The sequence below is a fragment of the Cnephaeus nilssonii genome (assembly GCF_951640355.1).
Source record: "Cnephaeus nilssonii genome assembly, chromosome: 24".
Classification (NCBI taxonomy): domain Eukaryota; kingdom Metazoa; phylum Chordata; class Mammalia; order Chiroptera; family Vespertilionidae; genus Cnephaeus; species Cnephaeus nilssonii.
Window position 1 is genome coordinate 11,641,340 of NC_137095.1, and position 16,918 is coordinate 11,658,257.

The 16,918-nt window shown below is 36.1% G+C and overlaps 2 long non-coding RNA genes across 3 annotated transcripts; one reads left to right on the forward strand and one right to left on the reverse strand.

The window, feature by feature from the left end:
* Nucleotides 1–1,709: 1,709 nt before the first annotated feature.
* LOC307094825 lies at nt 1,710–16,482 on the reverse strand. 2 transcript variants are annotated; one of them, XR_013813128.1, is made up of 5 exons: nt 16,010–16,482; nt 13,570–13,638; nt 12,944–13,007; nt 7,456–7,524; nt 1,710–2,086 (listed from the first exon to the last, which is right to left on the reverse strand). It is a non-coding gene; the product is annotated as an uncharacterized lncRNA (long non-coding RNA). The 2 variants fall into 2 exon arrangements; XR_013813129.1 differs by having other exon boundaries at nt 15,657–16,480.
* Nucleotides 7,534–11,647, forward strand: LOC307094826. The gene is made up of 2 exons (XR_013813130.1): nt 7,534–9,954; nt 9,987–11,647. It is a non-coding gene; the product is annotated as an uncharacterized lncRNA (long non-coding RNA).
* Nucleotides 16,483–16,918: the final 436 nt, after the last annotated feature.

Here is a 16,918-nt window from a genome sequence, read left to right on the forward strand (position 1 = left end):
GAAAGGGGTACAACTCAAGAGCGCCTCCCTAGTGTTCAGTTGCATTAGAGCAAAAATTAATGCAACTAGTTTTTATTTGAGAATCTCAATTTTTATTTGAGAATCTCAATTTTTCACAAAATTCTTTAACCCATTCTATAACCTTGCAAACTTTACACCCCCTCCCCAAATCTCAAAATCACAATATATTTACTTCCCACATTGATTCAGGCAAAACAAAGTTATTAAACTCAAGAATATGGAACTACCATTGTCCTTTCAAATAACAAATCCAAGAAACTGGACCTCCAAAACCAACACAACACATATATCCCCAACTCTCCCCTTGTATCTCAAATCAATGTCTAAGTATGTTCAGATTTTTGACAGTAGTTAACAGGTCACATCTGACAGCAAGTATCAAAGTAATGAATGCCACAGGGCAAATTCTCCTAATATCAAAACCATAACATCTATGGAAAACAAAATTAATACTAATGCCAAAAACAAATGGTTCAAGACTTTTTCTCTCAAAAAGCACCCAAGAAAATATTCACACATCAAAAAAATAAATCAAATAAACTTTCCCTACTTGACATCATAATCTTCCAGAACAACGTCCTTTCCTCACGGATGACATCCACTTGCGCTTTATACCCAACAAAAGCAACAAGTTGCATCTAGGTCAATGTAAAAGCCATAATCAAAACCCAGTTTCAATTCCACGCTTTCTACAAAAGGTAAATTTGTACCAAAATCCAAATCCAAAATTCCACTTTTGATATATGCAAACCAATCACTTCAAACACTGCACATGTACTGATAATGGATATGTGTGCTATAGTATTTGACATTAATCACAAACCACAGTATGATTAGCTATTTTCTCTCACACACAAAAACACATAAAGCTGAACTTTCCATGTATAATGGAAAAATATCAACAATAGATTTGGTTTATCAAAATAAAGCCTACCACCCATTTATAAACCTAATATCAGTTGATTATCAATAAAATGCCAGTATTCACATGGAAATCAAATATAAGTTTTTTGTGACATGGTGTGATTTACTCTAAATTCCTAAATGTAGAGAATAAGAAAAATACAGAATATTCCTATTTTATATTTACATAAAGTATATTATAGACAATATTACCACCAAAATTGTAAGGCCTTTTATGAATATCTTAAAGGACACTTCCCTAATAAATCCAACATTTCTTCCCCTAACATTAACTAAAGACAGTAAGAGGCATCTGTTTTGTTCAGGTGACTATTCTATTGCATGATGTTTTATTTTCAATATTAAGTGTAGATTGAAAAGACCTTTTCATCAACACAAAACTCAGAAAAATACTGTATCACTCATCCTGAATTTTGAGACAAAATGCATTTTGTTTTAAACCTTCATTAAAATCATGTGGCAAGTTAAAGATTCTATTATTACCTATTGGTTGGTCATTTTGCAAGATATTTGAGAAAGCATAAAACGGCATTTAATCGAACGCCTATTTCTTAAAGCACAAATAAATTTCCACAACTTGTAGAAATAAATCTTAATCAACGAAGTAAAATATTTTCCAGCACACCATTGCCATTTTACCAGCTTTATTCAACACTTCACTGCTGGAAAACTGTAAAGGCCAAATTGTTATTTACGGCGATAACTGAACACTTAATGTAATGACTCTTCAGCTTTAAAAAAAAAAAAAAAAGCCCAAACTGAGAAATTTTAAAGTGTTAGAAATTTTATTAAAGTTAACATTTCACAAGGTCATATTCATACAAATCAAAATGAAAAAAATTCCAGATGTACAAACTATCATCTCTGTTAACGTGCCATCTTTCATCTCCAAATGTCAAAAATGGACTTGTTTAATGATACAAAAAGTCTTTAGAAAGTCAAATCCACTGTCCATCTGTGTTGGTAAGAAACCTATTGTCTTCATTCATTTCATGAAATCCATGTTAAAAGAACCCTGTCTTGGTTGTATGTTATCACAGCACTCTTGTATTAATCCATTTTCCTCTATTCCCCATAGTGGACTGCCATCTTGATTTCTCAGTGGTAGGGTCCATTTGAGACTCTTCAAGCTGACTGGGTGCTTGATGAAAACATTAAAAGAAAAAAACGCTGTTGGAATACCAATAATCTTATTCCTTCAAACAGAGAACATCCACCCACCTTGAAGACATTCTTACCATACACAAAGCTTTAATTTTGTAGCAGCTTTAAACTATGAAACTCTCGTTTAAAGTTGTATGTACTACACACACAACTTGTCAATGAGAGAATCAAAGACTGTACACAGGTAACAAAGTTCTTTTACTATCACAGATACACATGTAACCATAAAAAAAGTAGCAGTAGTCTGGCCAGCTTAGCTCAGTGGTTAAGCATGAATCAGGCCATGGTTCGATTCCAGGTCAGGGCACATGCCCAGGTTGCGGCTTCAATCCCCAGTGGGGGACATGCAGAATGCAACCAATGATCCTCTCTCATCATTGATGTTTCTATTTCTCTCTCCCCCTCTCCCTTCCTCTCTGAAATCAATAAAAATATATGTTTTTTTCAAAAAGTAGCGGTAAAGAGATAAATTTTTACTAGTTAAATGTGATACTGTTTTAGTGTCTGTAGAAGACAAAAATTCAAATTCAAAAATCCCAGAAAGCTAAATTACAGCAACACTATGGATTTTAAATCTCAATGAAGAATTTTCCAATCTTCAAAAAAGACAAAAGACAAACACACACACACACAAAAAAAAAACTAATTATGTAAAAGAATCCTAGGGGATAAAAGAAAACAAAGCAGTGGATCAATCACAGCATAGTTTTCCAGTCCAACAGATGTTAATTTTGCTTAGGATATCGCAAATAGACAATAAAAATGCCACTATCTTTAGCTACATATCTGAGAATGCTGGAAATACGTAGCCACTAGGGTAAAAAAAGATAAAAAAGGCCAAGTGTCAGCTTGGCTTATTTGATATTTGCCATTAAATGCTATCAGATTGCAAATTATATACAAATAAAATACTCCCACTGCCAAAATATCAAATGTTTCTCAGAGAATGACAAATATATTACTCAACTACTTTGAATGAAAGGGATAAGTGGGAAGCCAGGTGATTTTAACATTAAATAAATAATCCTGATGAATTAGGATCAATATAATTGCAAATATAAGTTTTAGCCCTGGTCTTCTCTGTAAATTATGCAGCTCTCAAACTAAATTTATAAAGTCTGGGTGACTAAGAAGTTATTAAATATAATAGCATTTTTGCTCATTAGGTAGTTAATACCTTGTATCCTAAACTATAATTAGAATTTGTTGTATACTATCTAGAATAATCTATAATAATAAAAGCATAATATGCTAATTAGACCGGACATCCTTCCGGACAGACAAAGCCGAGCCCCTTGCACGAATTTTGTGCATCAGGCCTCTAGTATACAATTAAAAATTCTACTTAATAAACTATTTAGTTAACCAAGAAACACTATCATCTATATTTTAGAAAACTACTCAAAATGAGTGTCAAGAAATCAGTAATAAAAGTATTTCTCCTTATTTTGCCAATTTCTCTCCAGCCTGAAACTCATTCATTCCCCACATCAGTAAAATATCTTCCATCTGAATTGTTCATCCCTTTATATTAAGGGATATACACTTCTATATAGAACTATAAAAATACCTTCATTCCTCTTGCAGAGTTAATTATAAACCAATTTTCCCCCAATCTCTATTGTTTTGATGCAAAATCAAGCTCTAAATGAAGTTGGGGAAGTAAATACTATTATGATGAACAATGAAACTAAAGCATTGATATCAAGTTACAATCATTTCGATATCAATAGGTGCAATTTATTCGACTGAGTACATGAAATGATAAATCAATGCTCTATATTCTTCTGCCTCAGAATAAGAGGTAAATTTATCCAGGACTTCATATAAAATTTCCTTTTAAAGCACATTATTCTTTAAATTAAAAAACCAAGCCTAATGAGATTAAAATCATTCCAAAATTACTCAAAATCACTAGCTTGTGTGATAAAAATAAATTAGAAAAAACTAACATATTGGTCATTCTGTCACATATAGTGTCATATATTTAAGATGGTAAAAAAAAAGGGGGGGGGGCTGGGAATTGAAAAAAAAAAAGAATGCTAACAGAAAGCAGACACTTCTATAACCTTAAAAACCATGATCAATCTGTACTCCTTAAAGTCAATCAAAAGCCAAAAGAAAGAATCTTTTTAATAAGTATAAGTGCTCAGTCAAGCATCAAAGCACCTAAAAGAAAAGTAGGGGATTTAGGAGTAAGCCATTCATTTTCATGGAATTCCAAATTCTTACAAAACCTAAAATTGCTAATTAGCACGGTTATGTTGAAAAATTACAAAGAAAGCAGGCATGAGTTCTTTGAGCCTAGAAATATTCTTGGTAACAAAATCCAGCTCATTTGTGAAAGAGTTATAGCAGTACCTACCTCATGTAGCAGTAGTGAGGCTTAAATGAGATAGCATCTTTATAGCATTTATATTACCTGGCATATAGAAAACCTCAATAAATGTTAGCTATTACTCTGATATACCACGATAATCACAGTACTTGGGGACCTACAAACTAACCTTACTAAATTCATATAACTTATATTTCAATAGTAATGAAATCTCTGAAGAATTCATAGAATCATGGAGTCAATTACTTAACACTTTCTGCTTTAAAAGACAATTTAGTGTTGCACTAAAATAACATCAGTACAAAAAAACTGAGTAGTTTTGATATCAAAGCCTACTACTCTATGTCTCTCCAGTAACGTGTAAATGGCTGTAGACATACTGAAGTGATGATGGTTTCATCTAGAATAACATCATCAAAGAGACCCAAATCTTTTATTTCACATAAAAGGCAAGCTTCAAGCTCATACTATGGAAAGTTAGGCTTTTCCGCTATGATGTTCACTAGTTTATGTCTTCTTTTTATGGAAAATTGCTTGTTCTAAGGTAATCCCACAAGCAAAAGTAAAGGCTACTGTGTTAAGAGAATAGAAAGTAATTGCTTCCTCTTAAAATTCACAAATCCTATACATCCAAAAAAAACCACATAAAATTAAGGAAATCTTCTGTTTCAATTCTGATTCAGTAAATTTGTTCCAAAAACACTGAGACATTGTAAAATGAGGCATGAACTCAAATGCAAGTAAATGGTTCATTAGAGAATTGAGTTTAAAAGGTACTCCCCCAAAATAAGTAATCTCCTTATCTCTACTTCCCAACAAACCCCAATTTCTAAGCACAACAAAAATGTGGGGTACAGGAAGAAATACAAAGAAGTGATTAATGATTCTTAATTTTAAAAACAGGGGACTCTAATAATGCCACAATATACTAAATCATCTTAAAACTGGAACACTTATTGCAAAACCAAAGGAACAGATGGATATAAAATTATAATCCAGAACTGATATTTCCCACAATTTAATTAATTAAGGTTTTGTTCTTGGTGCTTATGGCTTGATTTCAATATTCTTTGTATTGGTCTTTAATATGAAAACATTTAATAGAAAATTCACATGTTTTGTCTCACTACCCAGTAAGAGCTCAAATCCTTTATAGGATTACAGTATATCAACAAGTCTGGGTCTTGCCCTAGCAGGTTTGGCTCAGTGGATAGAGCGTCGGCCTGGGAACTGATACTTTATCAGAAGGGCCCTGGGTTCGATTCCAGTCAAGGGCACATGTCAGGGTTGCAGGCTCGATCCCCAGTAGGGGGCGTGCAGGAGGCAGCCAATCAATGATCCTCTCATCATTGATGTTTCTCTCCCTCCCTCTCTGAAATCAATAAAAATATATATATTTTTTAAAAAGTCTGGGTCTTAATGAAGTGGGCATAAAAACTAACTACAAAATGATCTGAGAAAGACCAACCAACTGTTAATTATGATAACTGAATCATCTTAAAGTCTTGCAATCAAATGAAATCTTCCCCATTGCCCCTATTAGTTTAATAGTCGACTACACCTGCTTAAGAGATTGAGAGTTGTAGTTTCTTATCAGTTTTAATTGTTACTGAGTCCAAGGTCTTAGCTTTCAGGCACACTAAAAAAATTAATAAAAGTATTAAAACTAATGTTTCAATAATGAATTTCAGTTTGTTTATTAGGCCCAACACACTAGTTGATAAATGTTTAATAGACACTACATATAATAATAAATCAACATTTATTGAGCATCCACTATATGCCAGGCAATTAATCTCTTCAAAATATTTGATAAGACAAGGTCAATAATTGTACTATATTAGGAAAGTTTTCATCTCTGCCCTCACCACTCGCATTAAAAAAAAAAAGGACATGCCGAAACCGGTTTGGCTCAATGGATAGAGCGTCGGCCTGCGGACTCAAGGGTCCCAGGTTCGATTCCGGTCAAGCGCATGTACCTTGGTTGCGGGCACATCCCCAATAGGGTGTGTGCAAGAGGCAGCTGATCGATGTTTCTCTCTCATCGATGTTTCTAACTCTCTATCCCTCTCTCTTCCTCTCTGTAAAAAAAAAATAAAAAGGACATGATTTTGCAGGCCTTAATGGCCACTTATACAATGGAAGTTGAAACAGTAATTAGAATAAAAATTTATCTAGAATCTAATTTCCAAATGTGATTCAAAAATAAGTGTATTTAAGAAACAGTTAGTATGTAATCATCATATGTAAAATTTTTTCAGTAATAAATCCTTTTGAGAATTCATCCAAATTCCGTTACACAGCCTCACCACTAACTCATTTCCCGCTATTTCTCAGGTCGGGAGTTGGAAAAACTGCTCCATAGTACTTGTAACCAAGTCTTCTAATATCAGAGCATAACCCCAATGTCAGAAGAAATTATTATTAGGCTTTCAAAAAAGGGAAGTTCAGGATTACTTAATTTATTAGCATTACTACACTGAAATCTATTAGAGAAACCAAGGGCTTCTGATTTCTACATACGTAGGGTCAAGTTGACAATCGAGATGGATCTAGGACAAGAGAGTAAATATTTTAGGGTCTGTGACCATTAACTACAACTATTCTCAACTCTGCAGTTGTAGTGGGAAAGCAGACACAGACAATGTATAAATGAAAGAGCAGAGCTATGTTCCAATAAAACTTTATTTTAAAAAAATTGGGGGAGTTTACCAACACCCAAATCTAAGGTGGTTAGAAGCATGTTCAAATATGGGTTTCTCTGCATTGTACATCTTGCCTCAGTTTAAGTGAAGAAAGTAGGAAATAATAGGTTAGAATAAATTAATAAGCAAAATTTAAATAATAAACTTCACACACATCTAACCATGCTGGTTTTATTTTTTTGTGTTGCTTTGAGCGTCACTAAATCCCTATGTATTTTTATAATTCTGACTCAGGTACTCAAAATTTCCGAAGTCGTATTTAAAATTAAAAACAGGCAAAACATGTAAATTGAGTAAACTTACTAAATGCTTCCACCAACATCTATTACGTTGTACAGGCCCTTTAGAGATTCAGTCTCAGGATTCACATTTCTGCAGAAAACAAAAAGAATATAATTTTATGCGTAGAAAAAAAAAACAATAATAGTATTAATATGCCATGATTTATTCAGAAACATCTTGTAAGGATCACTCGCCAGAAGACCAAGACACGTGTATGTATATAAACAAGATAAAAGGTTTTACTGCAGAGGATCTTAAATTTGGCTGTACAGGAGGCTCACCTGAAAAATGAGTTACCATAAAAAAACGTGAATATCTAAATCTCAGTCCCCAAGAACTCCAACAGAGTAGGCAAAAATTTGGGCTCACCCAGGTAGACCAAATGGGCAGCAAGAGTTGAGACCCATTTGTTTAGTAGAGCCAACATCACTACTTAATAGAAGAAATTATTTTCTCTTCTGGTCTTTCATTTGTCTACATTTACAAGTTCTAAAGGAAAACTTGCATTACCTACCTACAAGGTCTTGTTTTCTCACTTTATACATTGTCACTAGAGGCCGGGTGCATAGGATTCATGCACTGGTGGAGGGCGTGGCTTGCGGGGATCAGCCCACTGTGGGAGCACCGCTCATCCCAGTCAGCCTAGCAGCGCTCCCATTGTGGGAGAGCACCCACCACCAGGGGGCAGCTCCTACGTTGAGCGTCTACCCCCTAGTGGTCAGTGTGTGTCATAGTGAGCGGTCAACTGGTCATTCTCGTCGTTCCACCATTTGGTCACTGGGCTTTTATTATATAGGATATTATTTTAAATTATCATGTACTTACCACATTATCACGTACACTATTCTAAGGTAAAGTGTTGGAAAGGAATCCTTAGGCACAATTTCAAACTATTTTTACTAATTGTACTGATCTACTCAACTCAAATCCTTTCTAAAATACATACTTGATAACAAAATTATCATATCCATGCTTTTCACTAGTTAAGACTATCATAAACTAAACATGGAAGAGTTGTTTCCTATGTTTATCTTCTGAATACAGGTTAAATACTATTTTCAGTCACTCCTGCTCCAAAGTATGATTATAATCACAATATGTTGACCTACCCAAAAAAAGCTGTTTAGAAGTTCAGCATTAAAGTATAGCAATTTAAAAATTTTTAGAAAGCCAAAGCACAGTTTAGGATTTAAGTTAAACTTAGCTACCCAAATGCTTTTCCAGGCTATGATTTCAAATTTTCCAATTATGAAGCAAGTTCCTGATTTTCTTACCAAGTCTAAATCCCTTTAAGTCATTTTGACTAATCAATCAATACAGCAAAAGTCGGCTCTAAGAGTAAGGTGCCAAAATATCCTTCCCACTGGGTAACAAAGCAATTTACAGGAAACGGAATTATTTATTTTAAGCTTCCAATTTAGTCAAGACTTTATAAGGAAGAGAGGATTTTCTGAATAAAGACAAATTTTAAATCAACCCAGTAAAATAAACTTATATAACCCCTAAGAGAAGGGTGTAACTGATTTAAAGAATACTGGTGAAAGAAATGTCGCATTGGTCTAATAATGTGCTTATACAAAAAGCTACCTACCAATATAAGTATGTACCTCTGGGTTTAGCCTCCACTAAATATAGAAAAGGACTGGGATCTCACTTTGTGCTAACACAAACATAATCCATCATACTGGCTCCTTCCCAAAAATTTACGTAGTGTTTTGCACCTTCCTTTGAAGGGGAAGCAGACTACACAAGTTGATAATTTTGCTCATGTTCCTACCTATCTTTAATATTTTGCAGTATTATAGATTCTCATTGAATATTAAATTATAGGTGTCATGTAAATAACCATTTTGCTACCTGGGCCCTTTATAATAAAAGGCAAAGATAGTTTTGGTCAAGTCTTATATTATCATCATTAGTCCATTTGTGCTTTTCTTATAATATTTGAGCTTGTCACCTTTTAAAACCCTTCAAACAATTAGCATTTAAACTAAGAATAAGATCTGAGAACACTATGAAATATGAAGTATCTTCCACAAAAATAAGGTAGTGATAGTCATTAGAGAACTGCCATAAGACAACTCACAAACCATTCAAGTTAAGCAAAATATCTAACAAGATAATCTAAATTAAAATTATGCTTACTATATAGTACACATTATATAATTTATTGTTTGGGAAATATTTCATTTCATATAAATGGCTTAGTTTCAAAAGCATAGGATTGTTTTTCAAAAAAACAAAACTATCTAGCTTTATACTGTTTAAATCAACTATCAAATTGTTATAAGGAAAAATGCTATGTAAAAATAATCATTTAAATTGTAATGGTTAATTTACACTCAGAAAAAACAGCCAATGTGAAAATCAAGTTTGAATTAAGCCACTCAATCTGGAAAGGTAGCTGGTAAAACAATGATATCTAAATATAGAAATTTCTTAATTATGCCAGGCATTATCATTTATAATCCCAATGGTCAGCTGCCAATGTTTCATTAGATAAAATAAACTTTTTTTAATGTAGAGAGGGAGGGAGGGAGGGAGGGAGGGAGGGAGGGAGGGAGGGAGGGAGGGAGGAGAGAGAAATATGGATTTGTTGTCCCACTTATTTATGCATTCGTTGGCTGCTTTTTGTATGTGTCCTGCCTGGAGATCGAACCTGAAACTGGCTATTGGAACGGTGCTCTAACCAACTAAGCTACCCAACCAGGGCCTAAAGTTTAAATATATTTAATCGAATAATCATTTTCAAAACTCCAAATAATGCTTTTTACTACAGCATCCTAAATCTTAATTGTTTAAAAACAAATTAAGATTAATTTTCCAATGTCTTCGTATATACTGTTTATTAATATCTGGAAATTCCTAAAATTAAGAATGCCGGGTACACAATTGCACGGGTCTGGTCTTATTCAAACAGTTTCACCATAGAACTACATAATTTGCGATGCAAAAATTATAAAAACTATTCTCCACTTTTTGTAAGAGAAATAGACACTCCTATTATTTTTATAGCAGAACTTAAGAGCTAAATGGTATCTTAAAGAGATTGGAAACTCCAAATACTTTGTACTAGCTAGGTGTACACTGAATAAGATGCCAACATTACAGGGCTAATTTACATTAGAAGCTGGGTCTCTTGATTGCTGAATCTCAGTTGTATTTTCCACTCTATCACACACCTCTACCTTTCATTAATGCAGAAGATGGAGATGTCCTCATATTATCTTTTGCCTCTTACGTTATGCCTCTCCACAAAGAATTAAAACAGACAAGAGAAAGAGTAAATTCATTTGTTGTCCCAGTCCCGTTATGTTAATAATTAAGAAACTGAGAAACAGTAAACTAACATTGAAAAAATGTGTATATTCAAAATTATCTATTTCCCATAATCTTGCCTTTAAGTGTTATGCCATGGTTTTCAAAAAACTTGTAATTAACTATAAGCATGGCTTCTTTCACTTCTGTGGAACTTCATGTAATTTTTTAAACAGCTATTACCATGATAACAAACGTAAATCCAAACTAATCACCAACTTGATCGGGTGATTTTTTGATTCAAGAATTGGTTAAAAATGCTCAATTAAAAGTAAATATTTAACATTTACTACTTTGATCCGCTAAGCAGAAAATAGCATTTAACTAAGTAATTTACTTTCCTAATGAAATATAGTAACTTAAAATAATAGTATCTACATTTATATTTGTCTTCATGTGCCTATTATTTTTGTCCATCAAACTTATTATTGCCCATTATACAAACTTGGTTCAAGCCCCAAATAAAACAATATAAGCACTATCATGAAGGTCAGCTGAAGTACATGAAAACCTTCTTAAAATGTAATCTATTATAATCCTTTATCTTGTGGGTGATAAAGGGAGCTTTGTATTCCATTAGACAGGAGTAGAAGTTACTACATCGTTTAGATTTTTCTATAAATACTAAAACAATAAAAATCTTCATTTAACATTTCTAACCTTAAACCATTCATTTATTTTATGGGTTAAATTACACCTATGGTCGGCCATTATAAATTTATTGCCAATTTATACTTAAGTTTACGTCACACTTCACATACATTTGTCTTAAAATGCCCAATTCTCAAATTTTATAAGTGCCAACCACATCTGAATGACAATCATTTGCACAGAGAGGAAACTAACATCGGCATTTGTGTTAAAGAAGTTTGGGGTAGCCCTAGCTGGTTTGGCTCAGTGGATGGAGTGTAGGCCTGCAGACTGAAGGGTCCTGGGTTCGATTCCAGGCAAGGGCACATGCCTGGGTTGCAGGCTCAATCCCCAGTAGGGGGCGTGCAGGAGGCAGCCGGTCAATGATTCTCTCTCACCATTGATGTTTCCATCTCTTTCTCCCTCTCCCTTCCTCTCTGAAATTAATAAAAATATATAAAAATAAGTAAATAAAATAAAAGCTGTTGTGCAAAACATGTTACTAAAAAAAAAGAAGCTTGGGGTAAAAGATATTTTGAATATTTTGCGTGGCGTGTTTTCTCTTTAACACTATAGTTAAAGGTGTAACATTCCGTTTTCTTTCACATACGATAAACACAAATTTGATCAAATTGCAAAGGACTGGAAAGAAAAAATTAAACTAAAGCAAAGGCAATAAAAATATTATCTTTATTACCTATTTGAATCAATAGAATAAGCAAATACCAAGAGAGAAAAAGATTTTCCACATAAATTTCAAGGACAAAGGTAAACTTGCCCTTATAATGCTTATTTGGCTATTCTTAGCATTCCTCAAGATATTTATTATATTTTCTCTGTCAAACCCTTACTAATATCAGCTTGACATTAATTTTCACATTCAGTATTAACTTATGAATAAAGAATATTTTCTGAAAATTATCAGTGGACACACTTTTTTTCCTTCACATATCTAGTTTTAAGATGTAAAATTATTGTATGCTTATTGAAAATTACTTCTTCATTTTACGACTTAAAAATAATTATTAAGCTATGGAGGTCTCTTTGGGATGCTTTATTCTAGTTTTCCGTAAAATAAGTCATTTTGTATTTGTTTGAAAACTCATGAAAATGGGTAAAGCGACTATTTAAAATCCATTAAGTAGCAACTATAATATGAAATTTTCTATTTAGTTTTAGAAATATAGTTCTTTTAAGAACCCTAAGATCTGCAAATGCAAAATTCTAGGCCATTTCTAAAATGTGATCCATATCATCAAAAGGAATGTACACTTAAGATCGTAAAGATAATTCTGATGACTCAACTACTGATTTAACCTGGAGCACCATTTTATTGGAAAGTACTTAATGTCTTACTGTTCTGATAGAAACTACACATGTCAACCATTACAATGTTAATACAAAAGAGCTTTGATGTAAAGAAATGGCATCTGATGGGCTTTTTCTCATCTTTTCAAGATAAAGTCTACCGTTTGTTTCATTGACAAAGTTTACTGATATTTTCCTACTCAAATTGTGGTAGGCACTAAATTTCAGATGGTGGGTAAAAACATTTACTTACTTCTGCAAAGATTTCCTTTATCCTCAGATATAAAACTCCATGGTCTCAGTCTTCAAAATGGTTTCTTTTGGGGGGGAAAAAGAAATATTCTAAGCAATTTATTGATGTAACAACCAACAGCAAGTAGGGAGAAGTGTTTTAAAACTTTTTATTATCTAAAAGAAACAAAAACTAAAATCTATGCTCACAAAATTTGATTTTTAAAATGTTTTCCCTAAAATCTATTAGTAGAAATAATAACTAGCTCAAATTTTCCAATAAATTTATTTATTTACATATTGAAAAGATTAAAACTGTTTTCACAGTGTATTAGGGACCTAAAAAGAAAAAGTGTATCTTTGGTTCATGGTTTTCCTCAAAATATAATTAGTCTTTTTTTGTTCCCCAAATTAAACAAAGGCGTAAAGGACCTTTCAGTGATTCAAACTATAGTACCGTTGAGTTACAATGGCTATGCATATATACTTTCTATCCAATGAAAAGATTTAAAGGCTTTGTAAAATTTTTCCAGATATTTACTCATGTTCATAATCACTACTTGCTGGAAATATAAATTCTCAAAGAACAAAAACAAAACCTAATAAGCTTATTTTTATGTCAAAGTAATAAAATTTACCCAGTCTTACCTCAAATAAAAGAGCTGTATTTGTTCAGAACCATCATCAACCAAATTTTACTTTAATCTTGTAAGTCACCTTTAAAAAAAAAAAAGGAAGATATCAATGTTTTGATTTTTAAACATTTCTTGGCTTAAGTTTCAGTATGATGAAACAATGAGAAAAAAATATGCAATAATCTATGGATAAATGTAAGAGACAGCTCATCCACACACTACCTGTACATTTTAGGTTGCTTATTTCGTATCTTAACATCTATCAGTCTTTTGTTTTCCTCACCTTTTGGATGCATAGACTAATACTTGTGACTAAGGCATTGAAATAAAAAAATACTGAAGATTTACATCTTTGGACAAATTTAAGATTATGACCTTGTTTTTGTCTTTCTTCTTTTGATGACAGGCAATACAACAAAAAAGGAAAAGTTTACCATTTTCAAAGACTCCAATATTAACATTTCCCTTATCATCTAAGAATGCCTTTTAAAATTATGAGTAATTAAAAATGTACTCTTCTAGGAGAAATTAGTGAAGTTTAAAATGGCCACTGGTTACTTTAAATTTTAAATTACAAGTTATTTGATCTCACCAAGTGGGATACTAGCTTTGTCTTTTAAGCAAGTTTCAAACATGTAGTATCTATGACATTTATTCCATTTCAAACCAAGGTCTTGAACACTTTGTCTCTCCCTTCCCCCATTACTCTAGTAAAAAGATCTTATGAGGTAGAAACTGCCAACAATTATTTTGCATTTCACTATTCAAAAAGGATTCTGAAATACCAGATTCAGAATATTCATTTAAAACCACTTTCAGCATCCAAAAATTTCAAAAACGTTCATTTGAAAAAAAACAAAACTGGTATCTAAACAACAGAGTCTGTAAAATCAAGATATGCGCAACTGATGTAATATGTAGCACTAGATGAATGCTATTCGGAAATAAAACAATTTTACCGACAAAAATACCTTCCGGAATGCGGTCGATTACAGCAGTATCTCTGATCTTATAAGTACTGGGTAGATTTGAGTAATTTACCAACAGTGTTTTTAGGCAAAACCTGCACTTTACAACACACATACCGCAGAATGAAGACAAATATATTCCAAAATACACAAAGGTTTTTGCACTTGCGGTTTTGTGCAAACCAAAAACTTAAAATTCCCTCTCAAACATTCTTCCAAATCCACAGGCAGAGGACTGCAAAATTTCTGAAGCCGGTACATATTAAAATACTGTTCCGTTTTTAAGAATATCTAGATTTTCGTGCATGCAACAAATGCAACAAATATGGCTCCTCTTCTCCGTCCATTACCAGAGAGCAATCCTACTTTAATATTTACACTGCGAGAAAGTAACTTCAAAAGGAGATTCGGTGTCCAAAATATCCCTTTGTAAAAAGTTTTGTCGACCACGGCTGGTGATGATGCAGATTATTATTATTTTTTTAAAATCGTAAAATGATGAACTTAAAACTTTTAAAAGTCTGGGAACTGACTCAAGTCCGTTCTAGCATGCAGGTGTGATAAGTTACAGATAACGGCTCCTGAATGGCCTTTCTCAAAAGTACCAAAACGGTGTGTTTAAATCATTCTTCAAATATCAGAAAGCCGGATAAACTCGGCAAAGGCAACTATATTCCCCAGACGTCATCATCGCCCTAGCCCCAGCATTAAAATCTATTTCCATTAAACAGCCCTGACATGACAGAAAACTTGTCTTTCCCATTTTTGAAATACCAGACGCCCTCCTCCTCCTCCAACTTGCATTTTTTAAAAAAGACAACCTTAACGTCATCGAGGTTTTTCATTAAACGCTAAGTCCCTTCTCATCGGGTATCACTGCAGCCGTTTTCAAAATCGGCTTTGAAAGAGTTAAGAGCCAACACCCAAAAGGGAGAGAGAAAAAAAAAAACAACACACACAAGTTTTATTTTTCTTTCAACGTAGCCAGGGTTCCATTGTTCTTTTAAACTCGATCGTCAAGATGAGTTCCCACCTTACCGGAAAGAGGTGAAAAAAAAAAAAAAAGCTCTCCCGTAGGGAGACCCTGAAAAAAGGATTCTTTTTTTACCCTCAACATCCAAATAAAACTCACCGGAACGGGAAGGGGGTTCAGCTCTCCTCGCGCGGTCCCCTTCGGGCTCCCGCCTGCGGTTCCCCGCCGCCGCCGCCGCCGCCGCCGCCCCTTTCCCGGCGGGGCCGGGCCGGGCAGCCAGGCCGCCCCCCGCCCACCGCAGCAGGGTCTGCAGCGGGGGTCCCCCCGCATCCCCGGCCCTGGGCCCGGCGGCGCTGCCCGCTCGGGGGGACCAGCCGACGAGGCCGGCAGGGTTTGCAGAGGAGCCGGCCGAGAGGCCCAGCCCGCCACCCCCTCCTGCTCGCACGTTCAAGGACATTTTGCTTTTCCTCCCAAGGACAAAGGACAATAAAGGGGGCCGGGGAGCTCCTTACCCGGTCCGAGCGCCAGCCGCCGGCACCTCGAGGTCGCCCGCACACGCTTCCCGCGCAGGGCCTGGTCGCCCGCGCCGGGTCGAGCCGCCGGGACCCCGGGGAGCCTCCGCGGCCGCTGCCGCAGCGGCGCTTTCGGCGTTGTGGGCCCCGGCCGTTTCGGGCGCCTCCGCCGCGGGGGATCCGACCCCGGCGCGCGGCCGATCTCGCCTCGGCCGCCGCCGCTTCGCCCCCCGCGGGCCTGCGGGCCGCCCGGGCGCAGCTCCCCGGCCAGCCGGCGGGTCCCGCGGCCGCGGCGGAACGCCTGACAGCTCGGGGTGCTGCTGCCTCTCCGGCCATCTTGTGCCGTGTGTGTGTGGTGTCTCTCTCCCGTCTCCTCTCTCGGCTTTACTCCCTCCTCCTCCTCCCCCCGCCCCACACACCACACAACATGGCCTCTTCGCTGCGGCGGCGGCTGCGGCGGCGGCAGCAGCTCCGCGGCGTTCCTGCCCGCTCCCCTCCTCCAACCCGCCCGCCTCCCGCCCGCAGCCCCAGAACCCAGAGCGCACGCGCGCCGCCGCCCGCCCACCGCGGCCATTGGCTCAGCCCGCTTCCCGGGCACGCCCCCCTTCTCCCCCCAAGCGTCCTCACGCAAGCTCGCGGGCGTCTCTCTTCCCCCTTAACAACAACTGCTTCCATACTATTGGTTAGCTCTGACCCCACCCCTCCCACTTTCTCCACGCCGATAGGCTTGCCTTAGTGTCATTCACTTCCCGTAGGGGTTTATGGTTTTCTGAAGCGGCCGGGGCCCGCGATTGGCGGGCGATGAAACCTTTGGTTGGAAACAGTTGCTCTGCGCCCCGCAGTGCGGACCCCTCAGGGCTGACTTGGGGGGCGGATTCTAGCGCGGTGTCCAGGCCAGAATTACTGGTG